The sequence below is a fragment of the Leptidea sinapis genome, chromosome 9 (genome assembly GCF_905404315.1).
Source record: "Leptidea sinapis chromosome 9, ilLepSina1.1, whole genome shotgun sequence".
NCBI classification, from domain to species: Eukaryota; Metazoa; Arthropoda; class Insecta; order Lepidoptera; family Pieridae; genus Leptidea; species Leptidea sinapis.
In genome coordinates this window covers 1,092,391-1,104,801 of record NC_066273.1, presented here as the reverse complement: position 1 = coordinate 1,104,801, position 12,411 = coordinate 1,092,391, and the positions used below count along the sequence as shown (strand labels likewise).

At 32.0% G+C, this 12,411-nt stretch overlaps 1 protein-coding gene across 2 annotated transcripts in view; it reads left to right on the top strand.

Annotated features, from left to right (window-relative positions):
- Window positions 1–431: 431 nt before the first annotated feature.
- LOC126965838 (titin homolog) overlaps window positions 432–12,411 on the top strand; it is a 97,452-nt gene continuing 85,472 nt past the window's right edge. For both annotated transcript variants that reach the window (XM_050809599.1, XM_050809598.1), the window contains exon 1: window positions 432–594. The gene's annotated coding sequence lies outside the window, so the exon portion shown is untranslated. The remainder of the gene's footprint in view (window positions 595–12,411) is intronic.

Genomic DNA, 12,411 nt, shown 5'->3' with positions numbered 1-12,411 from the left:
AATGAGTGTTTTAAATCCGCGAATCAATATAATGAAAGGTAATCGATAGACAAAGATAAAATACTCTACACTTACTTCCGTTTCATGTTCTATTATAATTTACCTCTCTATTGTCCTTGTTTTTTCTTCAGTAAAATAGCTCTTAATAACTTCTGGTATGGACGCATTTCACAACCATTGTTTTAAGATGTACGTTTATCCTGGAATTAAAGTATATCCTTAACAAGATTACTTCGTTCCAAACTAACGTATTTTGTCAATGTATACTTTATATATTAAAATAATTTAATTATCATAGCTTATATTTGTAAATTGCTGTCAAAACACGACAAAATTGAACCACCAACAATAAAATTTTTCAATAAAAGGCAAGTGTAAGAAAATATGACGTAGGCTAAAGCTACCTTTCCAACTCGACAGGGTTACAGGTTGGTTTGGTTCTGCGCGTGACCGGTCGTCACTCGCGCGCTCACAGCGGACAAGACCGCTTCGAATTTCGAACGCTGACGTACATTTATTTTTAAATCCATTATTCTCAAGTGCCAGTGGGATTGAGTTGGATTCTGTGCCAGTGTTAGTGATTGTTTGATACAGGTTAGTTTTTTGTTATCTGTCACAGCTCACAACATGATGTTTGGTCGTGTTCCTTTTTGTTCCGGTTCCTGGGTTGATATTTTATAAAGAAAGGACATTCAACTGTACTCGGGATCAGAAAGTAACAAAATAGTGATATTTTTATTATTACATTACATTCTTAAAATCTGAATGATTGTTTATTAATATATTATCCGTATTTAAAATTTAAACTTGTTTAATTAAAATTGAATCTTTTCCAATCTGGCCAAAGTTATACCAAGCAATTATTAATTATCATAATTGGATTAAGTGCCTAAATTATTTATCTTTATTTTAATTAACTGCATTGATTTTATTTAACATATATTATTTTAATCTTAATAAATCATTAATATTTTTTTATTTATTATTCAAATGAGCATCTTAAAAAACGATATGACCTAAATTCAATTTAGCTATTGTAATTTCCTTGGTTTACTCTTCCATATGAACCAAACTCCTTAAGAAAAGACTTCAACGGGCTTAAAGCGTGATATCGGATTATTTAATAAAACATAACTATTTTTTTTTTTAATGGCGTGTTGTAATAATAAAATAACATAATATGCATGATTTTAATAATGATGATGATTTTAATATCCGGAAACGGTATAAAAAGATGTGTCCTTGGTCGGTTTAATTTGAATGTTCAACGGTTTTCATAGAGTAATGTTTGCAAATGATGACTAGTAATTTATCTGTCAGAGATCTGTAATCTGTGTATCTCCCGACTCATAAGATAATCACAAGAGATTACAAAACAATCTTCCTCGCAATGTTTACTATCCCTTTTTCTCTCTATATAGGGAACTAATATATATTATTTTACTTAGTTTTATGAAAGTATTTTTATCAGTGAAGTCATGAATTATATGGGCGTTTTTGGAGATACATAGTTCAACATTTTTCTGAATGTAGGTAACAGAAAAGTATCCATTCAGCTGGTGTTAAGCGGCACCCTAGCATGAACCTACGGCAAGGTGTAATGGATTCGACCCCAATTATATCACTTGCGCCCTTCAACCCGTGACTTAAGTTGCAATAACTCGTGTGTCTTTGAATAAATAATTATTATCATTTAAGTCTAGACCAATATTCCTGATATTTTGCAGTTACTTTAACGAAACCTGTCATTAAAAATATTTTTTTAACAGCTATCGCCACTTAATAAGTATTCTTAATACCTGGTTTTCAAGTTGTACACTACACAAATTAAATTTATAAATAAAATTTATGCACGATGCGGGACTCGAACACGCGACCTCTCGCGTTCCGTGCGAGTGCTTTTCCACTGAGGCAACCGTTCGAGTGACGAATCGTTGATAAATCTTGTATATTTTGTTCAACTCTCAGATAGTTGCTTCATCTACAGGATCTACTTTACAATTGATAACTTGCTCAACCACAATATTTGCATATTAGGAAATTGACTTCAGATGTCGCTCTTGCAAATCTAATTTGTAATTTTTTTTAAGTTGTAAACTAGAGGAAAAAACGTTCAAAGTTTGTAGGTTTTGATGTTTGAATGAATAACGGTCGTGAAGGAGATGAGAACTTGAAATTAAATGGTGATTGTTGCCAATATACATGGATGGATGGGTGTTCCTTGGGTATTTTTCTTTATTTTATTTAAAAATTAAAAAATAAATAAGTAAATTTATTTTGTACTTTTTTTTTACATATTACTTAATAATTAATAACTCTCTATATAAAAAAAAAACATTAATTGCAAATAGTATTATATATCACACATTGTTTTATTTTTAATGCTTAGTGTTTTTAATTATTATCAAAAAATTGTGTTTCTGAAATTATGTACGCACGCAATAATGTACTTATGTACACTTCTTTGGCGTAACAAAACAATAATCCTTATTTTTTTTATTCCTCGTTCTATTTTACGATTGTACAACAAACAATATTGTAATAATGAAGGTATTAAATAGAACCGATGAAACTTGTTATATATGTTATAATATATTTAAGTTATAATTTAGTCTGAAGTATGATGGTCTAGTTGACCGCTAACGCCAGGGTGTCGAATTTGGGTGTTCGGGCTATGTAGTAATAAAATTCGTAAACTTGCTTACTTAGTTATTTCTGTATACTGGCCAGTAGCGGAATAGCTGTTTATAGATATATTTATATAGTATAGATATAGATATATTTTACAAAATTTTAATGATCGCATTTCAAAGAACCAGAACAAGAGCCAAACTTTTCAAGGACTTTGGCTTAACTCGATTTCGTAGAAACTGGATTTGTATTTTGAATACCTGCTAACAGATTTTTATCGGTTTTTGGAATTACATTAGTAAATTTTTCATTATATTCATAAAACGTTGTAGGCTTTAAATATTACTAGCTAATGCCCGCGACTTCGTCAGCGTAGATAAAGGGTTTTTAAAAATAATAAGCATGTTTGGAATTGATGATTATCTCATGTCCTATTCCAGTTACCGTTTTCGCTTCCGTTTCCAACATTATATGTTTCCATATGAAGCTTATTTCGAGGAAGATTGAGATTAAGATTGCTATGGCAAACTAAACCTACTATTGGTATAGTTATAGCTCATCGACGCAAATTTCAGTTTTTCACAAATCCCGCGGGAATCATGGGTTTTTCCGGGATAAAATGTAGCCTATGTCCTTTCCCAAGCTAAAGTCTATCGCTGTACCAAATTTCATCAAAATCAGTTCAGTAGCTCCGGCGTAAAAGCGTAACAAACAAACTTACATTCACATTTATAATGTTAATAGGGCTAAATTAGTATGTTCATTAAAAACGTGGTGATCTTTTTTAACCAATTGACTATTCCATATTAGGATAATAAATACAACTCGCCTTTTGATGCCATACTGTAGAAAAGCGCTTCATCAAAATAACGCAAACGTTATGTGAATTAGGGTCTTAACCACCTTCCAAAAAATATTAGAGAGTTGCCTAAAACTATAATGCATAAATAATTCAAATTATGACGCTTAGATAGATAAATGCTTCTATAGTTTAAAAGAATTCTTTAGCCAATAAAAAAAACTACATTTAAAAAACCGACTTCAAAAACTGAAAAGTATCAAATAACTAGAAATTTAATTTAATACACCTCTTATGCATTACCTTTAATAATAATAAAATACTATTATTTATATATGCTTCCTTTAGATAAGTTTTAAGTCGGTGCCTTGTGCCTTAAAATATTCTTGATGAATAAGCAGCGATGTAAAACAGTTACTCAGCTTAGGTTCGATTCCGACAGTGACACTTGACAGTTTGACACACGACTAAGCAGAAGTGTACTAACTTTGCGTTAAAGCACACTTTTGCCGTTCCGCTATCAAGCTGCGATTGATATTATATTTTGGTCTTAAGTAAAGAATGATGTAGATTGTAGGTACAATATTAAAAACATCGAATAAAATTCTCAAGGAATCAGTTTTGAAAAATAAACGACAAGACTGACACTACAATTGTATAATTATAATTTGTAATTATTTTTGAATTTGCATAATTAAAATTTAATTAAATTATATTTATTACACATTATTCAAATTCAAATATTTTTATTCAAAATAGGATTTATAATCACTTATTGAACGTTAAAATCTACCACCTATTCAATTCTAAAAGATACAAATACCAGATACAAATAAGTATTTAAGAATGTGTGCTCAGGATCTACTTTACAGTTGATAACCTGTTGAACTCCAATATTTGAATATTAGGAAATTGGCTTGAGATTTCTCTCTTTCAAATCTAAATATTTTGTTATTTTAAATATCCCTCACTTCTAGAATTAATTTGATGTAGTTCCTGAAAAACGTTCCAAGCCACAACCATCCATTTTAAGGAACTCGTGTTTAAATTTTAATAAATATTAGTGTATTCCATACATGTGAGTCGGACTACTAAGTCATGATGCCATTTAAAGAGTAACAGTAGGGCTGCCATTTTTTGTCATTTTGTTAATATGAATCACGTGACCAGTGGTTTGGAACGTTTTTCTAGAATAACGTCCAATTATACAAATGAAATTTGTACCAATATTTATGAACGATGCGGGATTCGTACCCGCGTCTCTCGGGTTCTATCCGAACGCTCTTACCATAACTATGAACGATAACATATAAAAGAAATATTTTATTATAAAGTTTAAATAAGATGATTAATTAATAATAACTTGCATAAACAATAACTAACAAATATTGCGTTTTTTAGCATTAAAACGACTTAAGCCGTCACGCGCATGTCTTTTTATGGATATGAATAATTTCGTTCGTATTTCGGGGTTGTAATATTTTAAATAATATAGGTAAAAGCCATAATTTATATGTATTAAAAAGAAATACCCCTTAAATATACCTTAACCACAATTGAGGGTTGTAATAAGATTCTTAAATTTAATTCTGAAGAATATTTGGTTTTCTTTAAATATAGGTTTTAATAATTTAGTCAATAATTTGACTTTTTTTTATATAACTAGCTTTTACCCGCGACTTCATGCACGTGCAATAGTTACTTTGGGCAGCATTTTTTATTTATTAATATACTAATACCTTATATTAAGGTACCATCTATAGAAGTTTCATCCCCTTTTTACCCCACACAGGTCGTAATTTTAAAACGCTAGGACAAATATATGTTTTTCCTATCAAGTGCCTAAATACAAATTTTTATGGTGCTATCATCGATACTGACGAACTTTCATAAAAACACCATTCCATTCCCATTCCACCCCCTATTTCAACCCCGCCAAGCCCTTTTATTCGCGAAAAAAGTTAGTCTATGTCCTCTCCCAAGGTCGTGTCTATCTCTGTAATTAATATCATCAAAATCTGTTCAGTGGTTTAGGTGTGAAAGCGTAAGAAACAAACTTACATTCACATTTATAATATTATTAGGGATATACTAAATTTTAGCGATAGCATATCTTGTCAACCCGCACGTTTATATGTTTAACCATTTTAAATAAAAGTGGCACTGATATTTGTAATTTATTCTAATTGTATTTCAAGTTGCTTGTTAAAACATTAGTAAGAATAAGGCTTAGAATAACAAATATATTTTATCAGTAGTACAAATGATGCGGGTCACGAAACCATACAAATACAATTCAATTTAGAGATTTTGCTGTTAACAAAGTGTAACCGAAATGGATAAGTAACCGTAACTTATATAGTACTTACAGTGGTTCTAATCACTTAATCCCTGATACTGGCAGATTGATGGATAGAAGGTGCTAATAGGTTTATAATAAACTAGTTATATCCGCCAGGGTTTACTGTGGTTCGTTACGTCATTATCTCTGGTCCTGACGTCAATGACGTCACATCGTCGCTTTGTTACGGTGTGCAAAACAAACATCACTAGGGTATTATTATTAATAAATAAACAACGATTTATTTTTCACTATTATAAATTTATGTTAAGGTGTCGTGTGAGCGACTGCCCTCAGGCTCTTAATTAAGTTAAATAATTGTACAATATTACTTTGTAAGCATATTTTTTTGATGAAAAAAAGCCCGCTGATTTTGTTGCGCCCATTCTTCTCAGGTCTGAGGCATTCGTTTTGGAATGGGTGGTAGTTTTTCGAGTTTCACGTTCCGTCGAGGTGCAGAGATAATGTAACCGTGTAGTATATATGAATAAAATGAACTGTAAAAACTTTCATAACGATATCGAAAGAATTTTTGGGTAATTGCAATTTTGAAGAAATGAAAAGTATTTTTATATATTAATGATAAAAACATTATCTTATTTGAATACAATCTTATGTAAAAATTTCCGGATTTGTATTTTCAAATAATGCTGCTTTAGTGTCTTAAAAATTATATTTCCTATACATGACATAGTTTTTATTCTTAAATAATTATCCAGGACCTAGCTAGACATAAGAACTTAAAATAGACATAGTCACATTCAGAATTCCGTTCCCCTTGATATTTTTTTTTATATAAGAGGGGGCAAATGTGCAAGAGGCTCACGGGATGGGGAGAGGTGAGGCAATCACCCATGGACATCCGCAACAACAGGTGTCGAGAGATGAGATGAGATGCTCTTTTCTTGAAGGTCTCTAAGTAGTATCGGTTCGAGAAAACCGCAGACGGTAATTGATTCCACAAAAGTGGCTGTGCGTAGCAAATTTCTTGCAAAACGCGATGTTGTGGAATACCACACTTCAACGATATTAAATAATTTTAATTTAAAATCTTGCTTCAGTATTTATAATGTAGGTATTGTCAAGCTTAAAATTTTTTTTTTGCAAATTGTGTACTTCATAGAACTAAATTTTTGTTTGAAATCTTAAGGCCGCTATCCCAAGAATTCGCCAAAAGAGCGCATCATTGAAACCATTTCTTGATGTTTTATATAAAGCTTATATTTATACAAAAATTAATATATACCTACACTATATGAATACAAAATCAATTTTTTTTATCCATTTCTATTTTTTATACACATTGCGAAAAAAAATCACGAAGGTGCCCCTAACTTTTACATTTGGAGTCATGCTAATCATTCAAACTAGATAAATATTGTACTAAAATTTATTGATTGTACACCGATACTATTTAAAATAACATAGTTTTGTAAAGAGAATTTTATTACGTTTGTTATAAATTAAAAATGATAATTCTAAATTAAAACTATGGCGATGTTTTGCGAGAGAGGTAACCTAGCTCCTAGGCCGTTGGCTTGCTCCCCAGCCTTAAAGAATACAACATATTTCTTTTAAGTCCATTAGAAGCATTTTGCCTTACTGTCTCGGGCCGACTATAGCCACACAAAAGATATTAAATACTCTATAATCAGTTATGTAACACATTACCATACATTTGATAATATATATATCAATAATCACGTCCCATGTCACGACGACGTCACTCAATCGACATATTTCTTTCAATTTTACTGCCGAGTATGTGTACAGTATCGGTTGACACAAGTATTGCGCAGTTTGTACTATACCTACATAATGCATATAATTCCAATCGTTATATATCTGCTATATAATTACATATTCCTTAAGTTATAGATGGTTTTGTAATGCTTGCACGTGTTGCTTATAAAATCATGCATAACTTATTGTTTTCTTGTGTAGAAATATAAAAGCAATAAAATACGACGGAACAACGAATTGTCGTTAAAAATGAAATGGGGTTGGATTTGAATTTTTTGGTCTCTGTAAGAAAATCTTATCAGTACTAAGTTAAGATAAAGGGATCGTAGATAATCATTGAATACATTTGCTCACACTTGCGTTAAACTTCAAAAAAGCTGGGCGTCATAGATAGAGCACGGTGATACTTCAAGCCGGCCCACATTTGAGCAAGTCCGGCCACTAATGGAGTATTGTTGTCATCTCTGGTCTGGCCCAGTATTAGCTCGAACCATTTGACCGCGTGTAACGCAGAGCAGCTCGAATTGTCGGGGACCCAGTGCTCTGTGAACAGCCCTACCATGTGGCGTTGCGTAGAGTCGTGGCTTCATTGTGTATTTTCTACCGCATTTATCACGGGGAGTGTTCTGAAGAGCTGTTCGACATGATACCTGCCGCCGAACTCCACTTTCATACAACACGCTACAAATTAGAATATCATCCCCACCATCTCCACAGTGCAGTTTTCACGGAACTTTCTTCCACGTACAACAAAGCTTTGGAATTAGCTTCCTTGTGCGGTGTTTTCGAGATACGACGTCGGTAACTTCTAATAAAGCGCGAACACCTTCCTTAAAAGCCGTAAACACTCCTGTCACTCCTCTGGTGTTGCAATGTAAACACACAATTAACATCGGGAGACCGTACAATACACTGGTTTGTTCTCATCTTTCATAAAAATAAACTTCAAAATAGACAATATAAAATGGTCTGGCCTTTAAATAGCCTGCACTTTCGTGATGGATTTTATGAGAACATGTTATGAGACAAGCAAGACATAAATCATACGCCCTGCCCATCACAATACAGTGCCGCTTAGCATTCTTAATTGAATCCAATATTCTGAGCGCCACCGCAACGCGTCAAAATATGTATGAAAAGAAAGCCCGCTGTGTTTGTTGCGCCCATGTTTTTGTTTTTCAATAAGTGATGTCACATCCGTTGTAAATAAAAATATTTTAAATTGAATGTGGACGATATAATGCAGTCCACCACTGGACTGGATTGATCCTTTATATTACTGGACTGGAACAATGTGAACCGGGCATTAAAACCTACTAATTTTACAGAGCCCTTCAAACCGAAACCCAGTACTGCTGGGCATTACTTGATGTATTATCCAATTAACTATTTCATTGTTAACATTATCATAACCTGAGAGAATATTAATATTATTTGATACTTTGAGTACTAGCAATTCTACAGTCACTCAATATATTTTGTAATTTGTGGTTAACGATAATAACGTTTGAAAATAATAAAAATATCACTTAACCCGCTACTTTATGAGTCATTTTAGAATTCTGTAGAGTCAGTCATGAATTCAAATTCAAACAGGAAATGAAATCAGTTATTGAACGTCAAAACCCACCAATTAGAAAATTTCTACATCAAACCTGAGAAGAACTGGCGTCTGGCTCCAAGGCGGTTGCTCCATTCCCAATCTGTGGTCAATTATTAAGTCGTTTATAGCAACCTTTACCACATAAACATCTTTTAACAATTCTTTTGAATTTCGTAACACTTTCATTTGAACGTTTTGCAGATGTTTATTGCAAGGGATCATATTGCAAAAACATATATGCTTGTATATACATTGTCCAACAACAACTTACTAACTCGACCTAATCGAGTAATAGACATCAAGTTTAATATCATAGATTCTTGAAAAGTCGCTATGCGCTCATGTACAACATTTTCATGAATATTGAGAGGCAACAGTTAAAATGTTAAATTTCTTTATTTTTTTTTAATTAGGTATCTATATCAAATGAATAATATAATTTCAAAAATAAAGTGCGATTTTCAAGGAACTTTCTTCCAAGTACAAAAAACTGTTGAACACACTTCATTCCATGGTTCCAATAAATTCGTTTACTCTATTCCTAAAAAACGGTTATGACTTTGTTGGTTTACTTGACCCTTCATCTAAATTTATCAAATCGTCAATGCAAGTAATAGAAATAAATTAACCACCCCTCGAAATTGTACTTTCGCTATTGATAAAATATGTTGTTTATGGTCTAGTGTTGCCTCGGACATAATATAAAAATGACTTGCATTTTATTTCACGGATCGAAAGTGTAGAAGTCGAGAGTAGACGTCACATAATTCACTAGATCAATCGTGTCAACACGCTAAAGACTTTTCTAGAAGCAGCGCTTGAATTGTTGCCATCATAGAATAATCCATCGTGAAAAAGTTTAATACCGAAAAGTGGGTATATAATCATAAAAATAATGTGGGAAATAGGTATCACAAACTTATTCCTATTTCACATGTAAATTCAAGATTTACTATTTAGGTACCGGCGAGTTTTTTAACTTGGGTTCAATAAATACCTGGGCAATATGTACATGCTGATTTTCTGTAATTTAAAGTAAATTATTTGCAGACAAATATATTTCGTAAAAGAAGGTTTACATCAAAGTCCCCTTTCAATCAGTTTCATTATAAAAGCTTGCACAAAAACTCAGAGAGAGACACAAATAATATCGATCATAAGAATGAGTGAGACAGGAAACTCGGTTTAGTAGTAGGAGCGGTGCAGTATGCGTTTTTGCCGTTGAATTTCTGCACCTATAGTTGTGGTCGATGTCACAAGTTGAAGCAAGTTATTCAAATAATTGCCGTAGATGTATATGATCTGAATTTTATTATACCTAATTAAATTCATTATTAATATTAAGTAACATTATTATAATACCCTCATTTACGAATTAGTATCTCCTTTTAAGTTCGGCTTGCTATTTATTTTGTTTTTTAAACTATTTTTTATTTATAGACAGAAAAATACATATAAGGTAGAATGCGCTTTTGGAAAAAAGCAGCAAATGAAAGGTAGAAAACCTTCTTCTAGTTAACTCACTGAATCATGAATGACTTACACGAATCGGTAAAAGGACCTTGAGGAGCTTGACTTGACTTTTAAAATTTAAAGTTGAATTTTAAAGAGTATTATTATTGTAAATATGTCTCTCAATCTTGATGGACCGTGCTTTCCTTCAAATCTTGAATATGAAAAAAATATTATGAGAAAAAGTGACGAAAAAATGTTCGCCTGCAGGGAAATAATAAGCCTTGCTCATCGCAATGCAGTGCCACTTAGGATTCTTAAAGAACATAAAACCTGAGTGTCCTTGTGATTGTGTCATTTTTCAACTTGAGACATTAGATGATGTCTTATTAGCCCAATTATTTCACCAGCTGCGGCCTTTCAAATCAAAATACAAATAGTGTCTGCATACTATTGCTAAACGGCTGAAAAAGGCATCTTGTGCAAAAAAGCCTCCCACAAAATTATATACAAATATTTACAAATCGCTAACGTTCCTCACTTAAACGTTGTTAGACAGCTCGTTCGCCGGTCGTCCTTCACGAAACCGCTTCCAATTGCCGCTTACTTTCCACTTGCATTCGGCATTATTTCGGACAGGCACCATTAACTTCATCAATTACTAAACAGTGTTTGTTGCAAATAGGCAATTAACGGAAATATGAAAAACAAACAACGTATTGCAGAATCAGCTGGCTCTTGATTTTAAAACCTTTTTACTCAATTGAATGTTTATACTCTGTGAAATTTTTGTGGAATAATAATGCTTTTGTTATTCACGAAAATTTTTGATATAAATATGAAGTAAATAATTATATTATAATATATTAATTTCATTCCATTATTATTGATAAGTTTAGTTTCATTTCTTAACATTAGTTACTTATCTACTTTCATCTATTAAATTAAATTTGATTATAGTTAATTCAAAACTCCACTTTTAATATATTTACATAGGTATTTACAATTTGAAATAACATGTTTTTTGAAAATATGCTTTTTTATAACGACTTACATTGAATATTAGTGTTTTGTGAGTTTCCTACTTTTTTTGATTTTCGGTTTTCCACTCTGTCCCAAGATTCGTAACTTTATTCTGCATTTACCATTACACGGAATAAGTAACCTTTTAATTCACTAAAGAAACTGCTTTTATGGCAAGTATTCATTAATTACGAGCAAATTGTCGGAAACCTTTGACGTCATCAAATGGATTACACTTTGTATTAATAGTTCTTTACATAGATGAGAAATTTATTTAAAAAAGTCTCTCCTTGCATTTGTGTGAAAAAAGTCTGATAATCTATAACAACGAGCTACTAATAACTAAGGTCATATTGTGTAATAGTAACGTACCACTTACAAAATTCCAAACCAAATATAAGTTAAAAATTAATTCGATGTATTCGTTTTGGCATGAACAACTATCAACATGTCTTACAAGGCAAATATATCAAACCTGTTTGGTGGCCGAAGTCATAATATTTATTTAAACATTGCTAAAATCTCTTGGTTACCAATGTCGTTTGCAAGTAGTACATGTTAGCTACTTATCTATGTTAACAAACAATTATTATTGGGCAATGGCTTATGTTGTGTGTTTCTAGTATTCAAACTGTTTGGATTTTGTAATTTTAAAATTTAAGTAAAAGTGTTTTCTTCTCTGAACTTTTATTTATTGAAAAGGAGGTCATACCAGCATACATACAGGTTACCTGATGGTAAGTGATCACCGCATCTATACTCTCTACTGACACCAGAGAAATCACAAGAGCGTTGCCGATCTTAAAAAACGTCAAATAA